Here is a 9,709-nt window from a genome sequence, read left to right as displayed (position 1 = left end):
CCCCCTAGCTGCCGAGAGGAGATAGACAGACAGCCCCTGATTTGGAGCAGCCAGGTGACAGATGATACAGGTCGCCAGCTTGGAGAGAGATCCCATATCCCATGGGCGCTCTGGGCGCGTGGGCCCGTGCGCTCGCTCCGAGTTTGGAGGGACGTCTATAGCCAGCTGAGCCCAGGCGAGAGCTGGCAGCAGCAGTAGGTATGGCACGTGGGCTCCAGGCTTGGTGAGTGGAGATTGATGCTGCCATTTCTGCAGGTTGGAGGATTCCCATGGTCACCGAACAGCTCTTCCCGGGAGATGAGAGATGGCTAGGACAGTTCACTCCATAAAACATTCCTTTGGTGGTTGCAGGCCTTTTCTCGGACTCCTCGATACACTTCTTCTCCATCGTCGATGATAGCCGCCTACAGAGTAGAGAGGCCGTGATTGACCCCCAGCTTCCCTGGCAGCGCCTTCGCATTCTAGGGCTGCAAGATGTGGCATATAGACCCCCTGATTATGCAAGACTAGGATTGGAGACTCTTGATATGGGAGGGCCGTTCCTTGACAGAGGTGGAGTGGGACCCAAGGGAGTGGTGCTGGCCACCATTGGAGACCTCAGAGAACCCTACCCCCTTCTTCTCTTACAGTGCGTGTACGGGTAGGCATGCTCTTGGGGCTCTCCAGTGCAGGCTACCCACACAGGCACATAGTTGGTATGCCCAGGGGATATTTCTGGTCTTTCTTTGCACTTTCTAGAAGACTCTTTGGGCTAGCTAGCAGCTGAGGAAGATCCCTTACTTCCTTTGGATGGTGGCACACAAGGGGCTACCAATTGGTAGCTGGCTGAGGCAGATGGGGTAGGAGGGGCTCTGCCAGATGTGTTTTCAGGAGGAGGAGTCCCTGAAGCACTGCCTTTGGAGCTGCTCGCATGCGCAGATAGTTTGGAAGGGAGTCATGGGGATCTTAGCAAGGGCTGCACCTGAGCTAGGACCGATCAGTTGGGGAGCCTTTTGCTGGTGCAACACTGAGATGGGACATCACTTGGCTTATGAGTTCTCTAGACAGGATCCCGTCTTCTTCATCACGCAGGCCACCTGGGCATACTTGGACAGCTTCCCTTGGCATCTCTGACAGAGACAGATGCAGAAGCGATGACTCAACACCCAGTTTGGGAGATCATAGGGAGCATTGCAGGCTGGCATATCTGGACTTCCAGATGCACGCAGACCATAGGAGATTAGACTTCTTCTACTACCCAGACCCTGGCAGACATTTGGAGCACGATCGTTCACACGCTCAAGGGTCAATGGGATCAGATTCAGGGGGAGTCCCGGGTAGGGAAGGAAAAGAGACGGTGCTTCTTTCATGACTAGGACCACCGGGAGTTGTTCTTCCAGCACTCTGCTCAGAGTCTTTAGTGGCATTACGCCCCCCCACCGTGGCTGTTTGTCCACTCTTCGATGATTATGCCCTGAGAGGCTTGTAATTAGCATTTTGACTTCTCGGGCTGTATTCATTTTGTGATTGCAGCCCGCTGGCCTTTAGGCCTTCTTGTACTCTCGCTTTCAAACACTACTTTTTTGTGCAAAAAAAGTATACTATAGGAAGTGTGTTGCCTACAGTAAGATCATCCTTTGATTTCTATAGTGCACTTCTCATAGATGCCAAGGTAAAATATCCTACTTATGACAAGGAACTTTATGTCCTTGTGCAATATCTCAAGAAATTGAAACATTATTTGATGGGCTCTGAAGTCATCATCACATATCATAAAATGTTCGATATTTGACTACTCAATAGAGCATTGGCAATCTTAGACGTATGAAATGGGCATCCTACATGCAACAATTTCAATAATCATCAAATATAATCCAAGGATTTCCAATAAGCAAGATGAGTGCCTAAGTAGGCTCCCTATACACTCTATGCTTGGCATTCTTCATTCAATCTTCAAGCCTTTAAAGGTTGGCCTTCTCTTTATGTTTCTAATAAGGATTTTTAGGATATTCTTGGTGCTATTGCAGCCCTTGCTCAACGTAACAGAGAAAAGTGTCTTTATTATCATCTAGATAGCGGATTTTTATACAAGCTAAACATGCTTTGTGTCCCTCAAGGTCTTCAAAGTTGCATCATAAAATCTCATTATTTTCATTGTCTTGCATTGTTCTAAACGTTTTCTCACCTTGGAGAATGCAACTTATTGAATAGCATCATAATATGCTGACCATTGGTCATTTTGGAGTGAACAAGACAATCCTTCATTGGCCTCACATGAAAAGTGATGTTCATAGGTTTATTATGGGTTGTGGAGCTTGCCAACGAAATGAGTCTTTTGAGAAGAAAACTTAGGTTATACCAACTTCTTCTAATATCTTCAAAACCCTAGGATTATATCCGCATGACTTAATCCCATGCCTTCCCTCAACTTGGGGACAATATGATTGTATTATGGGTGTTGTTAACATGTTTTCCAAAATGGCCATCTTCATTGCCACTAACAAAACACGTGCAACCCCTTTAATAGACAAACTTTTCTTCACCCATGTGTAAGTCGATTATGGGCTTCTTTCATCCATTTTTAGTTTAGAGATTCTAGATTTTTATGTCTTTGGACTACTTTATGGTATGTCATGGCATCCTCAAATTGACGATCAAACTTAAGTTATGAATCGTACCTTGGTTTAAATGATATGAATCTATTACCACATAAGCTCAAGGTTGTATTATTATTTGCCTTATATCCAACGTGCTTATAATTGAGTTCCATAGTCTTCTACAAGCAAGAGTCCTTTTGAGAGTTGCTATGGCCATCAACCAGCCCTTTCTTTGGATCTAGCCATGCAAGCTCTATCCTTCAAGGCTACCTCTTCCAAGGCTACTGTTGTCTTTTTTTTACCCCTTTGTAGGTTCTGAGGGTGTTGGTCACCTACAGTCGTGTCGTTGCTCGTTGTAGCATAGGTCCTCGGGTCGTGTTACGTTGAGAGGTGTAGGCTAAAGCGTTGAAAGCAGATCTCATGCATACATGAATGAAAAAGAGGGCTTGATTATAACGACCGATGGAGGCTCTTGCCTCCGCGGGAGTTTAAGGGTTTAGAAGGGGATTTCAGGGTTAGAAGTGGGGGTAGGGTTGAGAGAGTTAACTAGGAGTTCCAAGGTTTAGAGGGGGTTGCAGGGTTTAGGAGGAGTCCAAGGTTGAGGAGTGGAGAGCTAGTCTCCTTCGTGGATTCGAGGGCTAGGGGTTGAGGAGAAGGGAGGAGGAGGAGGAAGGAGGAGGAGGAGATGGAGGAGGAGGAGGAGGGAGTTCAAGGAAGGGAGGAAGGAGGAGGAGGAGGAGGGAGTTGAAGGGAGGGAGGAAGGAGGAGATGGGAGGAGGAGGAGGGAGTTCAAGGGAGGGAGGAGGAGGAGGGAGGAGGAGGAGGAGGGAGTTCTAGGGAGGGAGGAAGGAGGAGATGGGAGGAGAAGGGAGGGAGGAAGAGGAGATGGAGGAGAAGGGAGGAGGAGGAGTAGGAAGTTCAAGGGAGGGAGGAAGGAGGAGAAGGGAGGAGGAGGAGGAGGGAGTTCAAGGGAGGGAGGAAGGAGGAGATGGGAGGAGAAGGGAGGGAGGAAGAGGAGATGGAGGAGAAGGGAGTAGAGGAGGAGGGAGTTCAAGGGAGAGAGGAAGGAGGGGAAGGGAGGAGGATGAGGAGGAGGAAGGAAGAGGGAGGAAGGAGGAGGAGGAGGGAGTTCAAGGGTAGAGAGTGCAAGGGTAAGGGCATGCTAGAACACGATAGTGTAAGAGAGCATGGACGCAATGGAAATCAATCGCATGAACACAATAGTGAGCTTGAACACTGAATCCCAAAGAGTGGGAGCTTCATTCCATTCGAGAGATATATATACATGTTGGTTGCTCCACTTTTGGGGGGGACCTTTTGGGTCTCTACACAAAGTGGAGGGACCTCCGAAAGTGTAGGCTTTTAGTCTTTCTCTCTCTAGATCCTAATTTTGCAAGTATGATTGGATCTTTTCTAAAAAGGATTTTGGCTATCCTCATCCTTTAAGATTTATCATACTATCTTTCAGGATCAAGATGTTACAAGTGGAGCTTCGTCGCTACTCTACACACACAATGCTCGCATAGTTGTTGTCCCAGACTGCACTTTTGGCCCTTGTTGCCACAAGGTTAACAACTCCCTTGGACTGATTTGATTATTTAGATGATGTTGTGATGCGGTTGTCTTTACCCAATGAGTATAGTAAAGATGGCGAGAATGATAGATGGAGCGAGCTTCTTGTCAATTTTTTTCTTGTAATCCACGAACACCGTAGATTGCTTGCTCAGTTTTTAAGAAGCCAGTGTCAACCATTTCTTCAAACAAACACACATAACGCCCATGAAGAGATATGGCCCTTTGAAAGAGGCGACTTGTTGTTTGAGCATCTATCTATTGATTTGGATTGAAGTTGAGGTTGAGCAAATGGTCATCAATGGTGAGGGACACCTCCAGGATGACTACTAAGGCTTCACTGTATGTTGCAGTTTCCTTGAGTGTTTTGTCATAACTACTTTACAGAATTGATGCATGTCTGTCCAAGGCTCTGATGAGTGTTTCTTGGCTTGTCCATTTGATTTTAGAGTTTCTATTAATTAACGGCCAATTGTGAGGGGCATCTGCATTATCTGGATCATGATGATTGGCATCCCACTGGTAGCGACGGGGCACCGCATCAAATGTGGGATGCGTGCAAAAGCAAGATGGAGCTTGCATATATTCAAGGAGGTACTTTTCATTAAGCAGCTTTGGTCTACGCCAAGCAAACTATGGCTCCAATTTCATGCTGATGTTTGGAGTGATTTGTGCTTGGCGGATACTCATTGAAATTCCTGAGAGGTCCTATCCTCCTCTTGACTATATGTTTGGGTATTGCCTCTAAAAACTATCAATGGGATTACTAGGCATGGGAATCCTATCTGTATCTTGTTGCAACTCCCTTGTGGGTGTGCGAATTGGATTATCCAATTCTTGAAGCTCATTGATGGAATCATTAATGGGGTCTTCCATAGAAAACTCAAGGGAGATTGGAGGGACATGTGGTCTTGGGGGAGAGGAAGATGTTATAGGGGAAAAGTGAAGCAAGTAGTGAATTCGAGAATTTAGAAGTAGGGATGTTGGAGAAAAGTGGAGGGAGAGCAAGACAAATTGACTTAGCAACTTGATAATCCTCAAGGGATGGATTGTCAAGTGTTGGAAAAAAGTTAGGTGTAACTAGGTGATAGGAGTTAGATTCTTGGATTAGGCGATAGTGTTGAGAGGCATGGGCAAAGAGGCATGGAAAGGAATATGGATTAGCATGGATTTCTAGAAAGGTATGGAGGATAGTACTGGAGTTAGGTAGGGATGTGAGTAGATCAGAATAAAGAGTGGCAAGATAGGGGAGATTAGATTGAAGGTAGACCACATATTCCTTTGGGAGATCCTTGTTGCTTCTGGTAGGCATGGATAGCTTTAATTTTGGATTTTTTGGGGAGTTGTATCCCATGGAAGTTGTTGGTGATTTTTGCAGTAAAGGTAGGAGTCCAGCTATTACCCAAAGAGGGGGGCTTCCCATCAAGCATTCATAATGTAGTATTGCATCATCCTTTACTCGTATGAGATTTGCATGTACTGAGAGACATAACACATTCCTCTCGTCTTCATCCATGTGCTGGCATATATCTCAAAGATTCTTTGTGCTTACTGGTCTGCTCCAATCAAGACCAGATACTGCATGTAACATTTTGATTTGCAAGTGTTTCTAGAGTATGCATATTCTTCCTTCAAGGTGATCCTCTTGTTGGAGGACTGCAACAAGCTCTTGGTATAATGTAGTGATGCCTTGTATCAAAAGATCTTGTACTGACCCCTCTGCATCATCATCGACTTGATCCAGTAGTTGAATTTCCAACTTGGAAATCATAGCTTTTTGATTTTTCCACTCCATGCACTTATCTTTATACTTACCCAATGTGAAGGTGTATGCTAGCTTTAGACTATTGAATTGTTGAGCTACTTTTGGATGCCCTGGAACTTAATCATTTAGCACGCGGAGTTGGAGTGTCTATTGTTCTTGAGTGTCCAGTTCTGCTTTGGTGTGTACAAGTATCTCCCTTGATTCCATGCCTTCCTTCTCTAGAGCTTGAATTTAAGTAATAATCTTTCATTTAATTAATTGCACAAATTCCTTTTTGATATCATCACAAGTGGCTTGCATATGGGAGAGGGATAATTCAACCTTTTCCTTTTGGTTCAAGGCTTGTAGGTGTTTATCTTGGAGAGAAACCGTGGCTTGTAGGGCATCCTCTCTACTTTCTGCTAGAGCATTGTGTGCAAGGAGTTGTTGCTGCATTTGTTCTACCATGCTTTCCTTGAGCTTCATAATTTCAGTCTCGGCACTTTGCACTTGGATTGGAGTGATGGGAGCATCTATCTTTCCATTTCTCTTTCCTGCTCATCTGACACCATGGTAGCAAATAATTGAGACCATTGTTGTAACTGTTGGCTATGATGTTGCATGATCTGGAATGTGCTATGGCCTTGCTTGTATTGGTCATACAATTGATTCCCATGTGCCCATGTGGAATTTTGATCTATGACTTGAACAAGAGTTTGTTGTATGGTGCCACTAGAGACATTTGGGGGTTGTGACTCTAGAGTCATGGAGTTGTCAATATTGGTGACTTGTGATTCTTGGAGAGTTATGTTATTTGGTTTTTTTGCAAAGTCATTATGTTGGATGGTATTCTCTTGGATTTCCATGTTCGAGTCCTTCTGTTGCGCGAGCAAGGCTGAAATGAGTTGCAGTATTCTTTGGTAGACTTCCACATTGTCATTCTCTAGAGTCTGTTCGAATTGTTGCCCTTCCATGCTGTCCTCATTGAGAGTAGGTGGAGGGTCTAATTCCCATTCTGGAAATAATATCAATGCTTCAAAGTGTTGAGAGGGGTATAGAGTCATCCTCTTGCTCTATTGCAAACCCAATTATTATGGCCAATAGGTGGGCAATGTAGCTTTTGCCATTATGGGTAGTGGATACATAATTGGTTAGCAGCAAGGATATGTGTTGAGCCCAATCTTTTAGTTTTGCTCTACCAAGGAGTATAAGTTTTTACTGAGATATAGTTTTTTCTCACTCCTGAATGATTGAAAATGTCAGCCAAAAACTTAGCTGCCTCTTTGCATATGGGGTCCAGAATCATTTCATGGCATATTCCCCCGCTTTGTGACTTTGTGTTAGGTGGGAATAAATCCTGAATTTCAGAGAATCTTGCATCCAAATGTTTCTTTGGATATTCTTCTTGTGCATCTGGAAATGAGAAAGACTCCTGCATAGTGGATCTACTAAGGTAGATCTGTAAGGTCTTTTCTTTATATGTTATTATTCCATACTTATCTTTCTTCAACTCTCTACTTTTATATGATGTTATGAATTAACAAATGTATTCGATCATAGCAGGTGTTGGTGAGAAGGATTTTAGCTTCTTAAAAAGACTACCTAGTCCCTTTGACTGTAAGAAGTTGTAAGCATTGGGTGACATGGCGAACGTTGAGACTCATGGCCATACAAGCTGTATTGTTCCATTTATTGCTAGCTCTTTGTTGGTTCGGTCCTCAAGGTGTTCTGCACCTGCATCTTGCATAGTCAATTGCTCTGGCTCAATTTCTCCTGCCTCTAGTATCCCTTGATTTTGTGGCATTTCTTCTTGGCATGTTGCATTTATTTGCTCATCAGTATCACTGTCCAGAACCACTAGCCATGGTCGTTTTGGTGCTGACCTCTGGGTAGGTAAGTCTGCATCGTGTCCTTATTTAGATTGGTGGTTTGAGGAGGACTATTGAGGTTGAGGCTTAGGCCGTTTGGCATGGTGTTGCTTTGTCGATGGCGTTGTAGACCTTTTTCCCATCTTATTGGACTGTCTTCACCCTGGCATTGCACACATGAATCATGTTCCAGTTTGACAGTGCCAATATAGTGTCATGTGCCAAGAGTGCATGTTTCTTTTGTGAGTGGCTTATGCATTTTACTCCTTTTGTGATGAGGGTGTTGTGTGTGTGGATTTACAACAAGTATTTCTTGGGGCTTTTATTTGTGCAATTTATTCATGGTGCTCGAAACATGTGGGTGTGCTATGCATGAGTAGTGAGGTAGGCATTCCTCCTATACGCTTAATTTGCTAAGGGAATCATAGGGCAACTAGGACACAATCATCACCTCTGAGCCCTAGGTTGAAATCGATTGAAAATACCTATATGTGCGAAGGCGTACATATGCTAGTGAGTGCTCGTGGGACAATCTAGTCTTAACTATGGAAGACTTAGGACCACCAAATCTTCATTATTGTCGGGGATGGCTTACATATTGATGTAGTAGTGCTTTAGTCAGCTCCCTTTTATTATTGTTGTAAACTAGACTCCATCCAGTGTTTCTAGTAGCATAGCTCCGATGGGATTCATTTTTTTGACTCTATAGGGTCCTTGACCTAGAAATTTGAGCTTGCCCTTATGGACTTTGCTATTGTACAGCAGAACCAGCTCACCTTCTTTGATTTCTTTGTCTTTGGGGTTTCTATCAAACCACGCCTTCCTTCTTCGTTTTTTGTTGTCATGGCATGGTAGGCAACTAATCTGGTCTCTATGTGCTTCTCTAATTGGTAGAGTTTTTCTTTCAGCGATTCATGATCTCCCATGTGTTCTTGTACTGCTATGCATAGACTAGGTATTACAAATTCCAATGGGACCAAGCTTCAAGGCCGTACACCAATTGAAAAGGTGTATTTCCTGTATTGACCTTGAGTGTGGTTCTATATGCCCATAAGGCTGCATTTAGTTTCTTTGCCCAATCAGAATGCCTTGGTTCTACTACCTTGGTGAGAACAATACATAGAATTTTATTGGTGGATTTGGCTTGTGATTCGCAAGATATAATAAGGCTTGACGATCTATGTTGAAGATAAAGTCAATAGCTAATAGATAGTGTTGAAATTTCTTCATGATGTAGATCATTGCCAAGGCTTCTCTTTGTGTTGTGGTGTAATTCACCTCCGCATCATTTAGCTGTCTACTTGCAAAGTTTACTGGGTAGTCTTTGTCGTGTTTGCCAGGTTGACATAACACACTCCCTACTGCATAATTGGAACCATCCATATGTACATGAAAGTCTATGTCCCAATTTGGTGATGTTAGAACAGGGGCTGTGATCAAATCTCCACTTGAGGGTTTCAAATGCTTGTTCGCATTCATCTGTCCAAATGAATTTGACTAGGAGCTTGTATAGGGGCCTTGCAATCATGGCATACTTCAGTATGAATCTTCTATAGTATCCGGCATGTCCCATGAAGACTTGAATTCCCTTGGCATTTAGCGGGGGGGGGGGGGGGGGAGTTCCATGATGATCTTTATTTTGTCCATGTCAGTTGCAATCCCATGTCAAGAGACTATGTGTCCTAAGACTACTCCGTGTGTGACCAAGAATTGACATTTTAGAGGATTCAAAGAGATTCCATACTCCCTGCATTTTTAAAGCACTTCTTCAGAGTGTACGCACAAGTCGTCGAGGAAAACTTGTAGGAATTTGTTGAGAAATTCCTTGAAGGCAGTGTACATTACCCTTTGAAAAGTAGATGGTGCATTACATAAGCCAAATGGCATGAATTTGTATGCAAAAATACCCCATTCTATGGCAAATGCTATCTTTGCTTGATCTTGAGGTG

The sequence above is a fragment of the Dipteris shenzhenensis genome, chromosome 3 (genome assembly GCF_047967505.1).
Source record: "Dipteris shenzhenensis isolate YYH24624 ecotype China chromosome 3, Dip_SZ_1.0, whole genome shotgun sequence".
Lineage (NCBI taxonomy): Eukaryota > Viridiplantae > Streptophyta > Polypodiopsida > Gleicheniales > Dipteridaceae > Dipteris > Dipteris shenzhenensis.
This window is presented reverse-complemented; position numbering follows the sequence as displayed.